The sequence below is a fragment of the Sciurus vulgaris genome (genome assembly GCF_902686455.1).
Source record: "Sciurus vulgaris genome assembly, chromosome: 15".
Lineage (NCBI taxonomy): Eukaryota > Metazoa > Chordata > Mammalia > Rodentia > Sciuridae > Sciurus > Sciurus vulgaris.
In genome coordinates, this window is record NC_136476.1 from 21816452 (window position 1) to 21840463 (window position 24012).

General features: G+C 37.2%; 1 long non-coding RNA gene across 8 annotated transcripts in view; it reads right to left on the reverse strand.

Moving 5' to 3' along the window:
- The window catches only part of LOC306645378, an 83927-nt gene that overhangs the window by 35151 nt on the left and 24764 nt on the right, over nucleotides 1-24012 (reverse strand). For 2 of the 8 annotated variants that reach the window (XR_013759620.1, XR_013759624.1), the window contains exon 3: nucleotides 23452-23546. The exons of 5 other annotated variants lie outside the window; for them this stretch is intronic. This is a non-coding gene — a long non-coding RNA (uncharacterized lncRNA). Of the gene's footprint in view, nucleotides 1-19029; nucleotides 22464-23451; nucleotides 23547-24012 lie in introns of those variants that run through there. One more of the 8 variants, XR_013759626.1, reaches the window with a different exon arrangement.

The window sequence follows — 24012 nt, forward strand, 5'->3', positions numbered from 1 at the left end:
TGGATGCTTACTTGTGCATGCATACACACATATGTATGTATGCTTAAGAATTAGTGAAACTAATAATAATAATTATATAATTATAAGAGAGAGAAATTGGGGTCACTACACTATAATAAAGCACTCAGACTACTGTCTTAGTCTGATTTCTGTTGCTATAACTGAATATCAGAGACCAGATAATTTATAAAGAATGAAGGTTCATTTGGATCATAGTTCTTAAGATTGAGAAGTTCAAGATTGGATAAGCTATATCTGATGAGGTCCTTCTTGGTGATGGGGACTCTCTTGGTAGAAGGAAGTCTCTTCAGAATCTAAAGGTGCACAGGGTTCACATGACAAAATGGGTGCATTCATGCAACAAAGTTAAACTGGCTTTTGTACCATCTGCTCTTAAACAACCCATTAACCCATCAACTCACTAATCTATGAATGAGGGCAGAGCTCTCATTGCATAATCATCTCTTAAAATTCCCACCTGATCTCATCTCTTAATATTTCACAATGAAGATTAAATTTCAACATGAGTTTTGGAGAGGACTTTTAAACCATAACAACTATACATGAAGCAGTATAGTGTTAATTGAAAGTAGACATGGGCTAGTTGTAAATGTATATTGTAAACTCTAGGGCATTCATTATTAAAACTAAAAAAAGTGTAACTGAAATGTTAAGAAAGGAGAAAAAGTGAATTATTTAAAATACTCATTTAAAATCATAAAATTCAGAAAAAGAATGGAAGACAGAGGAACAAAGATCTGGGGAAAGTAGAAAACAGTAACAAATGGTATATATCAATCCCAAAATACATCAATCTTCACTTCAAAATTCAATGGTTCAAATGCACCAGTTAAAACAAAAATGAGCTATGAAACCATGAAATGACATGGATGGAATTTAAATGCACATTACCAAATGAAAGACGTTAATCTGAACAGATTCCACACTGAATGATTCCCGTTTTAAGACCTTTCGGAAAAGGTGAGATGATAGAAACAATAAGATCAGTGGTTTCCAGGAGTTAGGAGAGAAGGAGGGATGAATAAGTCACAGAAGATTTTTAATAAGGTGAAACTATTCTATACGATATTATAATGGTGGGTACATATCTTTATGCACTTGCTCAAACCCACAGAGTATACAACACCAAGAATGGACCCAAAGGTTAACTGTTCTCTCTGAGTGATAATGATGTGTCAGTGTAGGTTTTTCAGTTGTAGTAGATGCCCTACCCGTGGAGGGTGTTGGTAACTGGGGAGGGGTAATCATATGTGAGGATATGGGTATGTGGGAAATCTCAGTACCAATCTCTTGATTTTGCTGTGAATATAAGACTTCTCCAAACAATGTCTATTTTAAAAAGCTATTGGATATCAAAAACAGATTATAATTAAAGTTTACTGTGGTGAATGAATCTTGTCATGCTGCTGAGTAACCATTCTAGATGACTCCTTTCCAGTCGTGTTTATAGGTTCATGATTATTTTTATTTCATTTTGAAATTTTGGGAAGACTTCTGTCAGTGATAAGAATCCAAACAACCACCAGACTAAAAAAATTTTTTATTCACACTTCCTGCTCTACTTAAACATCGAGTGAACTCTTATTAGCCACACAATTGTAAAACTACTATAGAAAGAACTGCCAATGACCTCACATAACCCCTCTGTAGACTGGGAGCAACCTCTGCTGCCCTTTGCTCTTGGATCAGAAATTTTCCTTAACAAAACATGATGCTACTGACTTACCACTCAACACCAGGACGACTTTTGCAGTGGGGCTAATATTTATGATTACCCAACCACTTGTAGTACTACTTAATCCTCCCGAGGGACCTATTTGCCACAGTTGACCACAGTGAAAGGTACAGCCAGTGACCACAGGAAAGACTCATGTTGACAATATAACTAGGGCTTGAATCCATGCCTTGGTTTCACTGAATTCATGAACCAGAAGACTGTCCACCACTCATTCAAGATGGGGTTAGGGTTAGACAACTACAAAGTAAGATCTGGCAGGTTATGAACAACTAAAAGTTCAATGCAATTGCACTATCTTCTATTTTGGGGAACAGCTAGAGGATTTTTACAGGTGAATCCTATGTGAATTATTAGGAGTCACTAAATGTGTTATTAATAAACTAAACATAGAATATTGCCAGAGTTTACTAGGATTTATTCTATATTTTCTGAAAATCATTTAGTGCCAAGTAATGTTTGCCAACATTGGATAGCTCCCATTGGGCATATCCCACATACAAAAAGAATTCTTGAAAATTTTTAGAAAGGATGCTTAAGAAGAAGCCTCACTATTTTTGATTTGAGTTGATCAGGTTTTTAATTACCATTAATTTTCCTTCTTAATTATAAATTCCTCTTAATTTAGCATCCTTATTATGGATTTAGCTTGTTGTGGGTGGTTCAGAGAATAACAACAAATACTGTTTATTTAGTCCTGGTCCTATGCTGCAATCTTTTACACACTCATCTGTTGCTCTTACTACCTCTTTGAGACAGATATTAATATCATTCTTATTTTACAGATAAAGAAACTAAGGCATAGAAAATCAAAATAAATTGCCTAAGATTGTACAGCTGGATACTGCAAAGCTAGTATTCAAACTCACAGATACTTACTATAGATTAGGGAGTCAGAAAACTTTTTCTGTTAAGAGCCAAATGCTAAATATTTTGAGTTTTATAGACCATACGGTGTCTGTTCAACTCTGCTGTTGCGGCCCCCAAAGCAGTCATAGACATTACATAAACAAATGGACATGGCTCTAATAAAACTTCATTTACAAAAACAAGACACAGGCAGGATTTGGCCTGTGGGCTACAGTTGGCTGATCCCTCCCTGCTCTGTAGTCCTCACTCTTAACCACTATGCCATTAACATTTTGCCTCTTAACTTTCAGTAAAATGCATGCAGTTTAGGAGACTGAAATGCCCCAACACTCTACAGAGACACAAAGGCATTGCAATTCAAATATTAATCATCTAAGCCCTTTCTGATAAAGGAGATAGAAAATATAGGCCTGTACAGCAGTACATTCATTGATGATGTGAGAAAATTTTGTTTGCTTTCTTCTTTTCATTGCAACCTATAATCAAAATGAGCATTCAATTATTTGATTACTTAAATTTATGTCACAATGTTCTAGGATGTAAAAAATTTATATAGGCCTGTTGTTTTAAAGGTCAGTGTATAATCAACATGTTTTTTATGATCCATATTTCAGGCCTGATGCTTTATTTAATCTTGTTGGAACACATGAGGTAGGGATGTCAAGGGATCTTTTGAGCCACTTTGGATGGCTATAGTCCAAAATGTTTGAGGGTCACCATGCCTCAGGAGTGAGCTAGAGAAGCTCTGGGGCTAGACTGTGTCTGGGACACTGCAAGGCAGCAGAGAGGAGCAGGGGCATTTTATTATATTCATCAACAGTCCAATGCGATGGTTCTTGTTGAAGACTAAATTGAGTACCCCCCCATCCCTAATTCGCTATTTGAATCCCTAAGTCCCATTATTGTATTTAGAGGTAGGGCTTTTAAGGAGATAATTAAGGTTAAGTAAGATCATTAAATGAGGAACTGAATCCAAAAAAATATGCCTGTCCTTGTAACAAAAGGACAAGATATCCTGGCCGACTCACTCTTACAAGTGCTGCCTATTTCCGACCCCCACTCCGCCACTCCTCTCCCTGTGCACACTGAGAGAAAAGGCCATGTGAAGACACAGAGAGAAGGCAGCCATCTGCAAGCCCCAAAGAGAGGCCTCGTCACAAGCCAACCCTCCTGGCACCTTGATTTTGGCCTTCCAGCTTCCAGAATTGGGAGAAAATAAGTGTCTGATATTAAAACTGCCCAGTCAGTGGTATTTTGTCATGGCAACCCCAGCTGACTACTAGGGTTCCAAGTTTTGAGCTAAAAAATTATATGTACTTCCACATGCAATTAGTTAATAGTGCATTCATTGCCAGTTGACTGTGAGATATGTTATACATATATAAACACACAGATAATTAGAAACAATAAATTCAGTAATACCTGTATGTTAATAATCATCATAATACATCAGTATCTTTCTGAGACAAAGTTTATATATACATTTTATATATGCATTATTATTTTATATTCAATCTGCAAATAATGCTTATCTGTTTTCATAGTCAACCCTTTACAATAGGAATTTCACTGACCCACTGGACTGATTGGTCATTTGGGGTAGGAATCATCTATTCCCAACTAAAATTCTGGCTAAATTAGCACTACCTGAGCCTAGTCCCTCTTTCACAGCTGCCTCCCTTAGGAGGGCATGGCACACGGAACAAAATGCGTCAGTCACGGTTTGAGAAAACAATCTAATAGCAGGGATCCCATAGTCAGGACAGATTTCAGGCCAGGTAAGAATCATGGTTGCAGTGGGAATAAAAACTGACCTGTAACTATACAACTTATCACACATCAGTCTTATTTATCTGAGATTGGAAGCTCACTGGGAAGAAGGAACAGCATTTTCATCTTAGACTACTTCTATATCCCTTGTAGCATTTGTGATTGAAAGAGCTTAATTAATATTGATTACCAGAAGAGGCATCCAAGCCAGTGGTTTCCAAACCTAGCTCATCATCAGTATCACCTAAGGAGCTTAAAATAGTGGGTTACAATGCTGCCCTGACCATCGCTAGGGTTGGGGATCTGAGAACCTGCATTTTTACTACACTTTGCTTGTTAATTATGATGCAACCATTTTGGAAACATTTTCCATACTTGCATGTGGAAACCATGTTAAATAAATTGGCACCAATGACCTCAATTAATGATCACCTCATATCCTCTTTCTTTGCCCTATAACTTTGTAGTGCCCTCTCACTCTGAATCTGAGATACCCAAGTGGCTTGCTGTAGCCAAGAGAATTTGACACAAGCAGAAACTTGAGAAAGAGCTTACCTGCATAATTCTATTTCCTGTCTCCAACCCCAGAAGATCCTAGACTAGCCTGCTGGAAGGATAATATGAGAGGCACATGGAACAGAGCTGAGTCATCCCAGCTAAGGCCAGGCTTGACCAAGCAGCCCCCAGCCTACTCACCAGCTGACTGCAGATGCATGAGTAAGCCCAGCTAAGATCAATCAAGACCAACACATACCTGCAAAATCACCCAGTGAACTCTAAACCTGGGAGAAATAACAAATGGCTCTTATTTTAAACTATTAAAGTCTAAAATGTTCCACAACATCACGAACTGATACAAGTACCATTGTGCAAATTCAACAGAGAGACAGGGCATCTAAATTAAAGACTGGGCATAGATGCTGTCAGAGTGTTATAGAAAGTTTTGATTTCTATTCTGTAGCATAAGGAAAAGAAAAAAAAAAGGGGGATTTTCCAAAGTCAGTTCTCTGGGAAATACTAAGTTAAAGATTAGCTGGTTTTGTTACTACAGAATTTTAAAGCCTTTTCTTTAATCACAGGAAATTTTCCAAAGGAAGTGCTTGTAAGAAATGTTTCTGAAACTTATTTGACCATAGACCCTTCTCTATCCCCTACGCCACACTAACAATGGCACAAAATGAGTATCTTTAGAATATACTTTGAGACATTATTTAAGATGAATTGTTCTTGCTGCACTTCAGCATGAAAGTTATAGGGAGAAGGACTGAGATTTAATAAAGAATCCGAACAGGACTTATCAGAATTACCCAAAGATGGACTTGCTGGCCTTGTGAGCAGTGACCCCAAGCCACAGGACTGAAGGCATTCAAAGACAGATGAATCTGAGGCTTAGAGAGCTTTTGTGAATTTCCTTCATCTGAATTCGTATTCCCCAATAACATGGCAAAGAATTTAGATTACTTCTTTCTGTTGCAAATAGTGTCATGGTTAAAACGTCAACTTAGTCAGGCTATGGTGCCCCATTTTTGATTAAACACTAGCCTGGATGCTGCTGAGGTGGTGCTTTGTCAATATGATTAATATTTACAATCAATACTTTTAAGTAAAGCAGACTACTATCCATAATGTGGGTGGACATTGTATCATCATTTGAGAGTCTTAAGATCAAAGCCTGAGGTTTCACATAGTAGAAGGATTTCTGTTTCAAGACTGCAACATAAAAACACTGCACCAATTTCTAATCAGTGGTCTACCCTGCAGATTTTGAACTAGCAAGATCCCATAATCCTGTGGCCAAATTTCTCAAATTAGTTCTTTCTCTTTAATTCTCTCTCTACCATACATTCTCTCTCTCTCTCTCTCTCTCTCTGTCATTTATATATACATAATATATATAACATATATTTTATGTATACATATACTGCTTCTGTTTCTCTGCAGATGACTTAACACAGATATCAAGTATCATTTATATTTTATCACTATCTTAGATTAAAAATATCCAGAAGTTCTACTCTGTTTCCTTATCCTTGCCTTGGGTAAACCAAAGTGTCAGGTTTCCCAGTTTCCCACTGAGTTTCTCTGAGAACTCTTCTGAGCAGTCAGCTGAGAGGAGGAGCTCATAATTGCATTATAGTGATAGCCAGGAGGTGACATTGCTAATACTCCCTTTTTAAGAGGGGCAGATGTTATGAGTCACCATGGGTGGCATAGTAATTTTGCAGCTGTGTAATGTTTGTAAGGAACTGACAGTCCCTTGTGAAGCACAGTGACCCAACTTGGCAGGGCCCCAGCACCTATTTATGGCCTGAAATACAGGGGAAAAGTTCAGAGGAGGTGGTTCTCTCTTCTAGAATTGAGTCAGACAGATGATAAAACTGCATGTCATAGGTGACACAAATCTGATTTACTGCGACTTCTTCTCTGAGAGCCTAACTGAACTACTACAAACCCTGTATTGATATGCAAACAAAGGAAAGAATTGGAAAAGGCCAATTAAAATGACTCTAAAATAGAAGAAATAAGTAAGGAACATCTCAAGTGTAGTCCAGTAACTGCAGGAATACACACCTGGAAAAAAACACTTGGTCAGAAGACCTCACACTGCAGCAGTGGTCATTCATAACCAGATCCTTGAGGACAAATTCTTTTTTTTTTTTTTTTTCCTGGTTGTTGTTTCGTGGTGCTAGGGATTGAACCCAGGGCCCTGTGCTTGCAAAGTGAGCACTCTACCAACTGAGCTATCTCCCCAACCCAAGGACAGATTCTTGTGCATATCATTCATGTATTTCCTGTGCCTTGTTCCCTACCTGGTACATAGCAGGAACTTAAAAAATACATAGTGAGGGGGATGGGGTTGTACTCAGTGGTGTGTGTGAGGCACTGTGTTCAATTCTCAACACCACATATAAATAAATAAAAGGTTCACTGACAACTTTAAAAATACACCACACACACACACACACACACACACAAATACATAGTGAATGAGCTAGTAGGAACATAAAGTACTTCACTTTTGCATAGCTAAAGAATTCAGTCAGGATTATTTTTCGTTCTATTATTGAGCTAAGCAATCCCGGCATGATCCAGCACCCAAGAATATTTTTTTTCCTAAACTAGTCTTGATACTCTTTAGGAGTAGAATCCTTCTATTTGTGTATGTGAATTTGTATTACAAAGGAGCACAGACTGGGTCGTTTAAGCAATAGAATTTATTTTCTTACAGTCCAGGAGGCTACAAGTCTGAGATGAAGGTAATGTTAGGGTTGATTGGTTTTTTCTGAGATCTCTCTTTGTCTTGTTTTTTTCTCTGTTCCTATATCCTAATCTATTAGAAGGATACCAGTTGTTTGGATTAGGTCCTACCCTAATGACCTAATTTAATTTTAATTGGCCCTTTACGGGTCCTATGTCCAACTACAGTCATGTTCTGAGGTAACAGGGTTTAGGATTTCACCATAAAACTTTTGGGAGACACAGAAATACACACCCCCAAGAAGATACACATAAGATAACATCTGTTTTTGCTTTATTTTCTTTGTACTGGTGAAATTGAATCCAGAGCCTCACACAATGCTAGGTAAGCTGGATATATATGTAAATATTTTCACAGTCACGAAGGGAGGAAGACCTTTACATCTATTCTATCTTCATATACTCTCTCTGGTTGCATAATTAGACCCCTTATTTAAGAGTGAAGGGGAATGCAATGAGATTTGTTCTCTGTATCATTCCTCTAATTGATAGATAAACCACCTCCAGACTAATTAATCAGTTTTACTTTCACTTATCTAATAATTTTATTCCTCCTTTTAGAATTCTTAAAAGCTAAAAGAAGTGGGAATACAAGAATCTACAAGTACCACAGAGAAGGCAATAGATCATGCACTCCCTGGGAACTAACTGGATCTGGTATCTGCGCATTGCCAGCATATTCTACACTGGGTGGCATATGATGGATATTCTAAAAATATATGGTTAAAGTGATGTTCACAGAAGAAAGCAGTGGGTCCCAGGTTCCTATGTTCATGTTTCAGAATCATATTTACTCCCTGCACAAGATTATCATATGCTGACTGATGTGGGCTCATTGTACCCTTAATTTTCAAAACACATTTATGTAAAATACTAACTTCCTGGAGTTTCAACAGACTTGTGTTTGCAGTCATTTAAGTTAAACAGGAGATAGAAGACTGTAGAATATTATATACACATAATCCAAAACTCAATGCCACCATAAGACCATTAGAACCATCCATTCAGAGATGAACTCCAGGGAGAGGGAGAGCTCAGAAGTACAGCACCTGCCTAGCATGTCTGAGGCCCTCAGTTTGACCCCCTGCACCACAAAAGAATTAAAAAAATAAAAAGATGAACTGCACTGTATCAAACTCCAGCAGCCACTGTAGGCTCTCTTGAGTCCCCATTGCTAACACAGTGTATTCAAGAGCCATGCACAGGTCAAGGTCCACCTGGTCTCTAAATTTGCTTTTGCCTTGGACAAAGAGTCAGTAGCAAGAGGCAAATGTGGACACTTGGTTAGTTTTTGGTGTCCTTCTTGTCTAACACTAGTTAGACTTTCCTGAAATGGGCCAGTAATCTATTGATAAGGAAACTCTGTTGCTGAAGATCTTGAAAATCTGACCTGTGACTGGTTAGTCCACTGTGCTCTTTGAATGAATAATTCTGATCTAGTTAGCTTCCTATTTTCTGGCTCTGGTCCCAGACTTTATAAATAGTTGGTCTGTATTATCCAGGGTTTCACATCTATAATTCAGCCAATCATGGATCAAAATATTTGGAAATTGGGAAGAAGTTGCATCTGTACTGAACACATAAAGATCTTTGTCTTGTCATTATTCCCTAAATAGAGTACGACAACCATTTATATAGCATTTACATTGTGTTATGTACTTCAAGTAATCTAGAGGTTATTTTAAATATATAGGAAACTGTGTATAGGTTATATGTAAATAGTACACCATTCATTATAAGGAATTTGAGCAAATTTTGGTAACTTCATGGAGTCCTGGAACCAATCTCCTGCAGATGCCACGGGTAAGGAAGACTATAATTCCTAAAAGGATGTGGTTATCTATCTGGTGGGGATGGGGAAATAAATAATAGCTGCCATAGCACAGTGACTAATCAGTAAGTTTTCTGCCTGTTCATTCAGAACAGTATGTGAAGAAAAGAGAAAACTATGCTCCATATTCCCCTTATTGACACTTATGGGTCTTGATTGATAGGTACGTAGATGGACTACAACTTACCTCTTGAAGAATTCCATTACAAACTGTAAAATAAACCATAATCTAGTGATTCTATTATGTCAATGAACATCAATGACCAAGTCCCAGAATACCAACCACCAGGACTCACAGTGCATACAGTTCCACATCAATAGAGGGTTTTCAAAGTGTGATATGATGGGCACTAAACTCAAGAACTAATCACCGAAGTTCAGAACTTAGCTCCATAGGAGCTACATGTCTAATCAAGTTTCTGTGTCTACTTTTTCTGTTTATCAAATCAAAATATCACCACCTAAGTCCTAAAAGAAGCATTATGAGGATTAAATAAGAAAAGGAATCATTGGTCAATTCACACTATTTACTGAGGGCATGTTAGGTGTTCTAGGATCTGAAATACAACTGTGAACACCCCTGCTAGGCTTATATGTGAGTGAGGGAGGGAGAAGGTGGACAATAAATCAATGAGCAAATAAGTAAGCAAGGACAGGATGCTATTATTTTAGACTTTACACACTTGGATTTCATTCTCTCTTGGGAAGCAGTTGGATAATGCAAGCAGTTGAGTAATATGAGTGTACCTGAGTTTTAAGGGATAATTCTGGCACTCTGTTGAAAAAGACCAATAGACAAGATTGGAAGTAGGGAGACAGGTTAAGAGACCACAGCAGTGTTGAGGTGAATAACACTGGAGGCCTGGATCTGAGTAACAGGACAGTGAAGTAGGTGGAATTAGGACATATTTTTTAGGTGGATTCATGAAGATTTGCTACTAGACTAGATGGGAATATAAGACAAATAGTATCATTTAGTATGTGTGGAGTTGGAGGTACTAGAAAGAGATGTCCCACTCAGGTACACAGATTTAAAGGAATAAGATTACACATAGGCATCAATTCTAAAATCAGAACATAATGACTCATAACCAAGATCTTCATCTTAACAAGACAGTCTGGTACCACTGCCAATAAGATGAGACCAGACCTCAAGGGTTTTAATATAGCTAAGTAAGGGGTACGTCAGCTAGATGGGAGTCTCCCAGACATGAAAGCACATATAAAAAGAGAATTATAGAGGCAGAAGCTAACTGTTCCTTTCCAAATACCATCAGGAATATGGGAGTCCTTTGCCAAGTGATTTAAATTATTATGATCCCATTGGCAGGGCCATCTCTATTGTAGAGACTGATAAAAGGGAGTTGTAGCCAACTGTCTTCGAGCATCCTACATCTTTGGCAAGACATGCCTTATTGTAGAGATGGATGCTTGTTACTTGGCAAGGATGGCGGGTGGTAATAAGGGAAATCCAGCTGTTAGAATCACAAGCAAATGGCTATTAACAGGGGACTAAGCACTAAGAATAAAAGATTAGACAAATTGGGAAATCATTGCTCCTTGGCCCAGGTGAAAGAATCGTGGGCAAACATAGGTCCTTTCTTCTATGGAAGTCCAATCCATTGCCTTTAAATTAAAGGGCAATATGACTTGTCATGCTTAGAATTGTTAAATAAGAAGGCACTGTAATAATTTTTCACCCTTGATGCTAGGTAGCAAAGAGACTTATAGATTGTTTTCAATGACTAAAATATCAACATTAAATTTTGGTAACTTGTATAATTAAGTTGAAAAAAAGTTCTTTAAAAATAATATCCTATTGACTGACCTTAGAAATTACTTATTAAGTGTCTGTTAATACATGAGATTTATAAGGTTTCAGAAACCTTTCCACATACACAGATATTTCAAATGATTGACTGCAACCTGAAGCTTTACATACACAGACAAAAATAATTTGAAAATAAGTTATATTCTTTCCTGCCCTCTTATACAGAGGACACTGAAGATAATTCTTAACAATGCAGACTCATGACCATGACCATTAGTAATCAAGATGCCCTCAGGAACCACTGTCCTCCATAGAGGGACGTGTCCCTACACTAAATGGCCACTCTTAAAAATAAAATAATAATTTTTCTTTGATCCCTTCCTATCAAGCAATTACTTTTTCTTTCAACTGTTTCTGGTATAGTTCACTCTAACAGAGTGCTATGCATTGAATTGTGTCCCCCTCAAATTCATAAATTGAACCTATAACCCAATATGATGGTATCTGGAGATGGGGGGTCTTTGGGAGGTAATTAAGATTTGATGAGATCAAGAGGGTGGGGTCCCTATGATAGGATTAGTGCCCTTATAAGAAAAGGCATACAAGAGTTAGCTCTTGTTCTCTCTCCATGTGCACACACACAGATGAAAGACTGTGTAAGAAGGTTGCCATCTGCAAGTCAGAGAGAAAGACCTCACCACGAACCTGATAGTCATCACCTTGATCTTGGACTCCCAGCTCCTGGTACTACAAGAAATAAATGTCTGTTGTGTAAGCCTGGGGTGTGGTATGTTGTTATGGTAGCCTTAGCTGACTCGACACAGGATGATCATGTATCATTTTCAATGCCTTGCTTCTAATCTCCTGTGACCTGCTCCACCCCATTTTGCTTAAGATACATATTTGGAAGCAATTCTCGGGTGCTCTTTAATTTATTTTGACTTTTCAGAGTCTTCATTACCTATATTTAAACTCCAAATTAGGCTGGGAAGGGTGGCAAATGCTTGTAACCTCAAGACTGAGACAGAATTGCAAGTTCAAGACTAGCATACTGCTCAAAATAAAATTTTGAGCATGGTTCCATGGTAGAGTAATCACCTAACATAGGCAAAGCCCTGGGTTCAATCAATAGAACGAAGAAGAAGAAAAAAAAAAATACTCCAAATAAAATTTTGGCTTTTGAAAGCTCAGTATTTACTAATACTGCTAATAGCTGAAATTGTTTAACAAAATTAACAATGTGGGCGGTAATTGTTGTTTTGTTCTGTTTGAATTTAAGGAAAGGGAGAAAGTGTTCAATTGTCCCACACTTTTGAGTTAAGAGAAAAATCTTAAAGCCTTCTTAAAGGAGATGAGAGTTTCCTCAGAGAAATTATAATATGGTGTGAATGGTTGAAAGATTGGGGGGCAAACAAATGTATATTATAACATTTATTTTGTCTTCAGGGATACAGTTAAGATGGCATTTTTAGATGTTAACCCTTCCTGAGTTTGAGAATATTTGGGAGGACTGATGCTAACAAAATTTCTCAAATAATAAAAGTAATTAGTATGCAGTACATGTCAAACGTATTATTACTGTGGCTGGGTGACAAGATAAGCATAAACTGCAAAAGACTATTATACTCATAATAAATAATGTGACTTCTGACCATTTTTAGCACTTGCTGTAGGTAGAGGAAGCTAGAAGCTTGCAGGGGGTCCCTGAGCAGTTTTTCTATGATTTTTAGCAGATGGCTTAACAGTGAGAGGTAAGGATGCCTAAGAGAATGGAGTCAAGGAATACCTGATGAGGGGCCTGCTTAGGAGATGAGATTTTAAGATTATCAATTGCAAATAAGAACCCAAGGAGGGGAATAAAAGGTACTCTTCAAGCAATGACTTGTTATTTCATGTACATGTTATGCCATGTATAGATGATGAGAGTTCCGGGATGTAAGAGAGGAAAGGAAATGAAACTGAGTGATAAAGCAAATAAAGGAACCATTTACTGATTTCAACTTCCACCCCTGGAGCAGAGCCAAGTGCGTCAAGTGGGTAATAAGATAATGAATACAAATATTCTATGGGCCAGGTGCCAGAACATTAGGAGTGGCCCTCGAAAAATGAAAACTTAAAAAAGCAAGAAAGAAAACGATATGACTCTCATTGTACCTGTCTTATAATCTCACGAGGTTCCTGTGTAGAGGTATAGTTATGATACTATCTATCTCTTCCCCTAGACAACTTTGTAACCTAAGCACAGCAGTTTAGTCACAGAAGGACAGGTAGCAAATGTCTGTACAAGAAATAGACACCAAAGCTGGGGGTATAGCTCAGTGGTAGAGCACCTCCTGAGTACATAGGACCCTGGGTTCCAAAAATGAAAAGAAAAAGAAATAGCTACATTTGCAACAAAGCTTATTGAGCATTCTCACCTAAATTATTCCTACAACTTTCCAAAAGAGATTGCATTATTCTTTCTAACTTATAGATGAGGAAGGGAAGACTCAAAAAATTCAGTTCTTCACCCAACTGCAAACAAGTAAAAAGGATCAAAGAGGGGTCCCTAACACAGATTTCTCCACATTCAATGCTCTTCCCACCACCCACCAACCATGTGAAGACAAGCTACAGCAAACAGAGAGGGGTCTTGATCCTACAGCACCAGGCTACAGCCCAGCCTGACGGCAGGACAAAAATAAGATTAGAATATAATAATCCACACCCAAGTCATTGGTTTCACATTTCCGAACATATTTCAGTTATCTCAGTCTACTCAAAAGCACAGTGACATCCTGGCTGAGAAAAGGCTTCTCATCATTCACCCCATGGTGTAGCCTATTCACTGGAAAAAATAGGTATTTGCTCACAAGCTCTGACTATCTTCACTGCACAGCTTTCAATCTGTTGTCTGTGGACAGCCCTTGAAAAGACAGAGTTTGTTTGTAATGAATGACAGGATAATTTCTAGTGAAGCTCAAGACTGTGGACCAGCAAGACTAAATGTGTTAAGTGAGATTGAAAATGCCACCACATCAAAATAGTTTGAAAGGTTTTTCAAAGTTTAAAAATTTTCCAGGGCATACACAAGAATCACCATGTTACTCATACATGGCACCAGTTTGAATTGAAAATCATTTCGGGCTATTTTTACATGAAGATTCTCAACGAAGCTTTTGTTTTCCAAAAATGTCTTAATTCAACTCTGCTCTGATCTTCCACGTGGAGTACTTTCTACTCTCTTTAACCACACATCCCTTAGAGCCCAACTTACCTCAATTCCAGCAAAAGGTCATGAGGATTTCAGGGGTTTTTCCTCTTTCCTGAGTTATTCTGACTTTCTCATTCAAATCATTAAGTTTGACACTTAACATATGTAATCTAGTTTTTTTCATCCAGAGATGTCTTTTATTGCTTGTCAAGATAATTCTCTCCCCAAAGATAGGATTGTATATTGTACACCTTATACTATACCAAAACCCTATAGGTAGATAAAGTAACTACAAAAAAAAAAAAAAAAAAGGAGAAAGCAATTTCACGGGAGTGTTTGATGCTGAGCAAGGGAGTACCGTGGAGATGTGGCTGAGACTTTGAAGATCACAGAGAAATGTACTCTGTACAGAGATGTGGCAGCCTTATAAAGAAGGGAACTAAGCCTGCAGCATCTACATGCCATCTCCAGGATCAACCCTGACCCAGGAAGACTTCGCTCAGTGGGGAAATGGAAAGCAGGGATTCCTTGCAGTCCCCACAAACTATGGGGACACCTGAAGAGAGGCTGCTGGAGAGGCCTGAGCCAGGGTGGCAGCTGCCAGGTTACCATACTGCCACATCACCCTGGAGAAGGAGCCCCATCACTTGCAACTTCTTTCACAACAACAAAGATCCAGTGTTTGGGGTTTCCTCTGGGGATTATTTACCAATGCAGGAAGAGGCAGCCGGAGGAGTTAAGTGGTGCCTTTGGCAGTCTCCTGAGGATAAAGTCACAGGTGATTTATCCTTGGGCTTGGGGTCACCCTGACAGGTGTGAACCTGAAGGAGACTGGCTCTTGAAGACATTTCAGCTCAGCTTTGAATCATCTTCATCCCTGAAATTGGATTATGGTGATTCCTGATGCAAGAGCTGCCAGGCAATTAGAAGAAAACATAAATCCTTCCCGCAGGAAGAAATTACCCTGGCCATCAAATTATTTCTACAAATGATTCTTTCACTATGACTTCTGAAACATCATAAAATAATGGCAAGACGACAAGAACAGGAGACAGCCCAGCCAACAGAAAATAGAACTTATCTGTTAAAAGTGAATGCAGACACTGGACTTATGAAGCATGAATTTTAAATATGGTTGCTAAACGTTGATAATTGTTGAAACTGAGGGATGGGGTCTGTGAGGTCATACACTTTTCCTTTCAGTATATGCCATAATTTTTATAAGAAAAAAAACTGTGAACCAATTCAAAGAGAATCTTAGTTGGCTCTTATGTGTTATTGGTATGGCATGAAACATAAAAACTAAATTTTATTTAACCTTTCAAGGAAATGAAAGGTCAAATTGTGAATTTAGCTCGAAGTAGAAATTATTTTATAAGGACATATTAGATTGGAAAAAAACTAAATAATCCTATAATTGAAAATTACAATGGTCAAAATTAAAATTTTAGTGGATCAAGCGATACACAGACAAAGAGAGACTTAGTGGACAAGAACTACTGAATTTCATTGTAGAGGTCTTTTACCTCTTTTGATAGATTGATTCCCAAGTGAATTTCATTGTAGAGGTCTTTCACCTCTTCTGATAGATTGATTCCCAAGTGGTTTTTTTTTTTTTTTTTTTTTTTTGAGGCTACTTTAAATAGGGTAGTTTTCTTTATTTCTCTTTCAATGGATTCATTACTGATGTATAGGAATGTGTTTGATTTATGGGTATTGATTGTATATCCTGCTAATTTGTTGAATTCGTTTATTAGTTCTAGAAGTTTTTAGTGGAATTTTTTTTGTCTTCTAAATTTAGAATCATGTCATTTGCAAATAGTGATAGTTTGAGTTCTTCTTTACCTATTTGTATACCTATAATTTCTTTCTTCTCTCTCATTGCTCTGTACCCAAAAGACTTAAAATCAGTATACTACAGTGATGCAGCATCACTACTGAATTTCATTGTAGAGGTCTTTTACCTCTTTTGATAGATTGATTCCCAAGTGAATTTCATTGTAGAGGTCTTTCACCTCTTCTGATAGATTGATTCCCAAGTGGAATCAATCAGTATACTACAGTGATGCCACATCAATGTTTATAGCAGCTCAACTCACAATAGCTAAACTATGGGACCAACCTAAGTGCCCTTCAACAGATGAATGGATAAAGAAAATGTGATATATATATATATATATATATATATATCTCATACATATATATATATATCATGATAGAATATTATTCAGCTTTAAAGAAGAATGAAATTATGGTATTTGCTTGTAAATGGACTGAGTAAGAAAATCTCATGCTAAGCTAAATAAGCCAAACCCAAGAAAACAAAGGCCAAATGTTTTCTCTGATATGCCCATGCTAATTCACAGTGGCAGTGGGGGTGGAGGATAGGGAAAAATAGAGTTACTCTATATTAGGTAGAAGGGAATGAAAGGAGGGGAAGGGGTATGGGGATAGAAAGGATAGTAGAGTGAAGCAGATATTATTACCTCATGTAGATATATGACTGCATGACCAATGTGATCCCACAATATGTATAGTTAGAAAAATGAGAAATTACACTCCATTTATGTATGATCTATCAAAATATATGCATGCATTCTACTGTCATGTGCAACTCATTAGAACAAATTTTAAAAATTTTAAAAAAAGAACTAAGTGAGCAAGATCAGGGGAAACATAAATCTCAGACTGAAGTATAAAGAGAGAAAATGTTGGAATGTAAGAGAAAATAGCGAGAAGCTCTAAGATTCTTCTAGAATCACAGGGGAAGGAGAGAAAGAGTGAGACCAAGGCAACATTCAAAGTAACAATAGCTGAGAATTTACCAAAATAACAAAAAACAACAAAGTCTAAGTTCAAGATGTTCTATGAACACTAAGGAGGATAAAGAAATATTTACTTAGGAAGGTCATTGAAAAACTTTTGAAAACTAGACACAAAGGGAAAATATTTAAATGTAACCAGAGTAAAAGGAAAATTGCCTTCAAAGAATCATGGAGACCAACAGCCATCTGATTAAAACAACAAGGAAAGGTGGCACAGCGCAGTCACCTTTTACAGGGAGGAAGGAGCGACTTCTATGTAAGAAGACTTTAGGAATGCTGTGGGTGCTTTACTTCTTGATTTGCCACTGGCTTTGTGAATGCTCATCAAGCTAGGTATCCATATGCCTCATGCACTTTTCTGCATGCTTGTGAAAATTCACACAAGCTTGAAGAATAGATTGTAGTAGAAATTCTAGAATGTTATCAAATTATTCAATAAGCATACTGTCCTCCCCTCACTTTATTTGAAAGCAAACTTTTTTGGTATTTTAAAAGCTTAGGCTACAGAAGGAAAAAGTCAAAATTTGGGGAGGGAGAAAAAAAAGTTTTATAACTCCCAGGTTTGTAACCAAATCTAGTCTAACCTCGTGTTTCTTGTTTGTGATCCTAAAGAAGCCTGATTGTAATCAATGAAGAAATATGTCAATAACAAGTATTCAGAACCATAATATGTTAAAGATGCTTCTAAAGTGCTTAGCTGAGATGTTTGAAAGTGACTTTCCCCTCTTAACTAATTACTGTCTTCCATTCTTTGTATTATTTGTCAAAATTTAATAAACAAAGGGGAAAGACTAGGTGTTTCCAAATTATCCCAAATGGAGAATAAAGCATCATTATTTGTACCAATTTAGTTTTCTCTATAATAAAATTTGTATGTTTTTAAAATTACAGGAACAGAAATGGAATGATGCCATTCATTGCAGTGGTGAGTCCTTATCCATGCCACTTGTCACACTCCCCAGGGCTGCCATGAAATCATGAAGAGAAGCTAATTGCACATAGTAAGGGTTTTAATTGACGAGCACCTGACCATTACAGCAATTTCTACTTCCAGAAGCATCCCAGCTGCCATTGTTATAGAGTAGCATAACTGAAAAGAGTGGGACTAATTGGAGCAATTAATTAAAAGCACACAATTAGCTCCTATGGCAGAAATTTTTCTCACTTTCTTTCCTCATTGCTTGAGGCCTGTGAGGGTTTTTATTGAGTCTTACCACACTCAGGGTTGTCTGTGCTGATAATTAACAAGGAGAAAATGTTAAGAGAGGGATTGAACTCACAGCTCTACCAGGTGATGGGGCTTGGCCACTTTCCTCCTGGCAAACCAAGAACTGAACAAACAAAACCCCAGAGCCTGAATGGGAACATAGGAGGGGGGTGGGTCTCAATGAGAACTGCTGAAACTGAGAAATTTAATTCTGTTGCCAGTTCCTCCATCTGCAAAAATGTAAGATGACTCTTACTTGTCTATTTCTCAGGAATATGGAGAAGATTCATCAATGATTAGGGCATTGCAAGAAAGAACACTGCCTTTTATGGTGGAGCATTGTTACTACCTAGGCTAAGGTTGGGGGAATTCAATATTTGACAACTGGTTTCTAGAATTAAATCTGTTTTGTTTTTTGTTTTTGTATGCTTCTCTGAATGATACAAAGGAACCAAAACATCTCAAGGAAGAAGTGAAGAAATTCAACAAAGGAACATATTCTTTTCCACCCACATCCTGATGATATAGAGACTTGACCCAGTTCTCACCTACAAACATGCCTGGAACAGACCAATGAGCCTGGGATGCAGGGTAGTCCACAAAATCCCTCCTGTATACAAAATCAAGGAATCAGGACGAAGTTTGCTCCCATTTTCTGCTGCAAAGGAAGCTAAAAGTGAATAAGTGAATTGAAAGTAAAGATCTTTATTCATAGGCTGGGGCTGTAGCTCAGTGGTAGAGTGTTTGCCTAGTGTTGCACAAGGCCCTGGCTTCGATCACCCAAAACAGAACAAAACAAAAGCAAACAAACAAACAAACCTCTGTTAGTAAAAACTTTCTCTGAAAAATGTCACTATTAAGTCTCATTAGTCTGTAAAGAATCCACCTGGGTTTTCTTTTTGCAACCTTTTCCTGGGGTGTTCTGCTAGGAAATAATACTCCACAAAGCTCCCTTCTTCCATACTCAATCTCTGTTCCAATCATACGGAGCTGGAGCTGGAATCATGGTGACAAGGCTGTAAGGAGGATGCTCCAGTGAGCAAGTACTATGAGTTAGGCTCCAAAGAAAGGTCTTTTCATAGCTGCTTTCATGGTCTAGTACATGTCACATGTGAAAAAGAAGATGAACTTGGGGATTCTTAGTTACAAAAAAAACCAGGTCTTTGTTTCAGGTTTTTAGTTCCATCCCAGAATTGTAATTACACATTTTTTTCATTATACTTCCACATACTTAAGATGACTAAAGAAACACGTAATGACAAAACACTAACCAGTTCTATAAATTCTAACACATCATAAGAGAAACGATGAGCCTATAGAAAGCAATGCAAAACCTATCTAAAAATCTCAGCTAAAATATCTGAAATTTTCTGAGGTTTATTGAAGAGGTTGAATTTACCTTTAATTCCAACTTGATTCAACACTTAGCTACTGTCCCAATGACTGATCATTTGATACATTTCTCTTTAACCTTAAAGGATTTGTATTTTCTTGGTCATCCCCCAGTTAAATGCACTTAAGTCTTAACTCCTTGTGTTCAGTAAATATGTACATCACATAGCCAATCAAAAATTTATGGTGTTCAGTGATTGACGCAAAATGCCAAAAGGTTTTAATTGCTTTGTATACTCCCAAAGCTTTCAGCTCACTCTAACAAAACCAATTAAGTCACTGGCATAACATTTGGCAGCATGGAATAAATATATGTAATCTCAAATCACATTCATTACCAAAACTGTTTCAATCATTAAGGGTGAGTGAAATTGTGTCAAAATTGGAATAATACAATGGTATTTATAGAAGAGGTATTGATATCCTGTTTTAGCTATCAGACTCTTCACCTTGTAAGGATTGTAAACAAGAAAAATCTATAAGAGACATTGGCATTAGGAAGCAAATAATTATCATTATATGTGTTTGATGGCCCCCAATTTTAAGTTGAAAGCATGAGATATTAGTATAAACAGCAACCCATTTTTTCTATCTGAATTAAGCCTAAGTAGCTTTAGGGTGAAGGAAGTTGATCTACTAACATAAAACAGAATTACAGTCAGAGATGAATGACAAGAAGCAATGACTTTTCCTACTTCTTAGCCAAATCTGGTCTCATGAGGGAGAAGACAATAGTGGCAGGGTCTCGCCCCACTTAGAAATAGTTATGGCCTTTTAGAATTCAGCCCTTTTGTGGAATCAACAGGAAACAGCAAGCTACAATCAATGCCTGGCTACCATATTAACTAATATTTGGATGGACCAAGAAAGCTTTCAGTGGGAAGTAACAGAAAACCCAACTAATGCTGACTTAGGTAAGGTTGTTTTCCTCATACAAGAAGTCTATGTGTGGGCAATGGCCAATGTTGGTTCAGCTGTTCAAAAAGGGCAGAACCTGTGCCTCTGTTATTCTCCTGATCTTTCCCTTAGGCCTCTGACCTTATAGCTGCAAGATGACCACCAATGTCCAGTCAACACATCTGAATTGGAGACTAGGAGTTAGGGAAGGGGTTTCTACTAGTACCAGTGAAAATGAGCCTCTTTCCCCAAGCCTTCAGCAGAATGTAAGTGGACAGAATTGGGTCATACAACCAAGATTGGTTGCAAGAGAGTATAAAAGCATTTGGAGAGGTGTGTGAGGAAGTTCTTGGCTGGGGAAGAGAAAGAAGTAAGGCCTGAAGTGAGATAGAAATAAGGAAATAACAGCCTTTAAGATCACAGAGATAAATATCCAGTATCGGATTTTTTAGGTAAAATCACTAGAGGAGAAAACATTTCCTTTCCTTATTTCACACACAAAGGAAAAATACTTCAGGAAGGAACAGAACATTACCCATCAGCTTACACCAACAGAATGAGAAAAAGGGTTTCCCTGGACTAACTCAGTCAAAAGCAGACCCAGAACATGGTGGGAGTTATACTGAACCTTCATTAAAACTGACAGGATAAACTAGAAGGCTATTTTTAGTATTTGTATCTACCAAACAACCAATAAGATATGGAGAAAATAAAGCTACACTGAGATACAGAAGAAACCCTTGCATTTGACATGGCATGTCTTGGTGTTTGAACACCAAAATACAGGATATGTTTGATAATCAGTTGAACGGCGATGAGAAAGGCAAGATAATTGAAATTTACTACTTTGGAAAGAATTTCAGATATAAATCTTAGAGTTGAAATAAGAAAAAGTCTAAAAAGTGCTGTAAAGCTTTTCTAAAAACTAATGGGTAAGATGGCTAAATGAGGAATGCTATTTTGGTGCAGGAACCTCTTTTTTTTTTTTTTCCAAGTACAGATAGTTCTCCATATCTGGGGGTTCTACATCTGCATATTTAACCAACCTCAATGGAAAATATTTAGGAAAAGTATTGCCTCTGTGCTGAACATGTACAGACTTTTAGTCCCTAAACAATACAGTATAAAAACTATTTATACAAAATTATACACCGTATTCGGTATTGTTAGTAACCTAGAGATGATTTAAAGTATTCAGATGTGCATAGGTTATATGCAAACACTGTGCCCCTTTATCTGAGGGACTTGAGCTAAAGATTTCAGGATCCATGGGGCATCCTGGAACCAATCCCCCTCAGATGTCTATTCAGTTGAGTCAAAATATTTTGGCCAGGATTATTATTTCACAGCATGTTTTTCAAGCTAATAAGTACTATGAAAATTCTAATGTGCCTTGCTACCAGAAGGATTTTATTGTTTCTCTTTTAATTTTTTATTTGTTCTAATTAGGTGCATGACTTTAGAATATATTTATTTATTTTGATAAATTATACATAAATGGAGTATAATTTCTCATTTTTCTGATCATACATATCTACCAAAAGTATTTTAGAGTGTAATATTTTTGTTTGTTTTTGTTATTTTTGTTTACTCAATTAACCAAGTGATTTTGAACCTTTTCTATCAGCTAGACACATTTGGGAGCTATAAAAGTTACAGATGACTTGCCCCCCCCCAGTCACCCCAGAAATTCCAATTTAATTGGTTTAAATCCACTCAAAGTTTTATTTGTTTGGTTTTTGCTCCTCTGTTGAGGAGAGTTAAGAACCACTGGTGAAGAAAATACTAATGGCATCAAAGATGTAGTGTTGACGCACATACAAACACTAATGAGTGAAAATTAGTATCATCTGTCAAAAATACCTTTGGCAATATGTCAGATGCTTAAATAAATTGATACCCTTTCTAAGAATATATCTTAAAGAAATGGGCAGAGAATCAAAGATTAATATACTGAAATATTCACAACAATACCATTTATTAATAAAAGTATCCAGTGAGTACAATTAAACTTCAACAATGAGAAACCTTTAGTGGAGTTTAAATAAAAGTATGATTTAAACTATAAAGAAAAAGAAAGCAAGAACATTAAAGCAGTAACAGAGGAGTTTTAATAGGAGGCTCAGGGTGGGATTACAGATTACACTGGTGATGTTCACCTTTATCTTTAAAGTATTTTTTTCAAACAATCTTTGTACACTTGTTAATTTTATGATCGGATAAACAAACATTTCTTTCCAAAGCTTTTAGTTACAGCATTTATGAGTCCCCATGTGGTTGGAAAACCCCAGTCTAATTACTAACAATACTAACTGAAGATAAGAACTTCTAGTTTAAAAAAAAAAATGTAGGCTTTCATCATTAAAAGATCAGGTCAATAAGTCGAAAGTACTCAAAATATTTTTTTAAATATTTCCATAGTTCCTTTCTGAAATTATGTGTGTACATAAAATATAATCTAATTCAAAAAGTGTCATTTTTAAAGGAATGCAACTGTATATAGTCAGAATATATGACAAGATTAGTTCAATTTTCTGTACTTTAGCTGCCAAAACTGTTAGCAGTCTAGGGAAAATTTAACCAGAAATGTTTTTAATACATTAAATATACTAAGTAATCCATGATATAATAAGTAACATAAGAAAGCTGTAGATATTCATTTGTAAAGGTATTCTCCTGACCTGGATATTTTCTCATTTTCCTCTCCTTCCATGCAGTCCCTTGGTCCCCATTCATCTTCCTCCCAAAAGGAGAGTGAGCCTCTTGCCTTTCTGAACTGTAAGAGTCACAATATTTACACTTGCAAAGTTCAGCTTCATTTCACGGCAGCTCATGACTGCACCCAGCACACTGCAGCATTGGTTTCCATGTTTATATTCCCCAGGGAAACAGTTGGCTTAATATCATGGTTATTGAGCTAATTGCTCTTTTGATGACTTGGGGTAATGACTTGTATAACCCCCCTAATTTAATGCATTCCAGAAGATGTGAAGTTGCTCTGTTGGGTAAGAACTAGAGTCCAGTGTGAGTCACCATGCTCCAGGGACAGAAGGAAGAGGTAAGCCTCCACTGTAAGGCCACCCTGGCTGAGAATTTAGGAGAGAATCTGATTGCCCAGTGGTGCCAAGGGACGAGAACTCCTTACTATTTGCTTATTAGCCTTGGGTTAGGAAAAGCACTAGGGGCTTTGGAGAGTCAGGCTTGAGCTTTTACTGTTCAAGTCATGAGGCTGGAACACACTA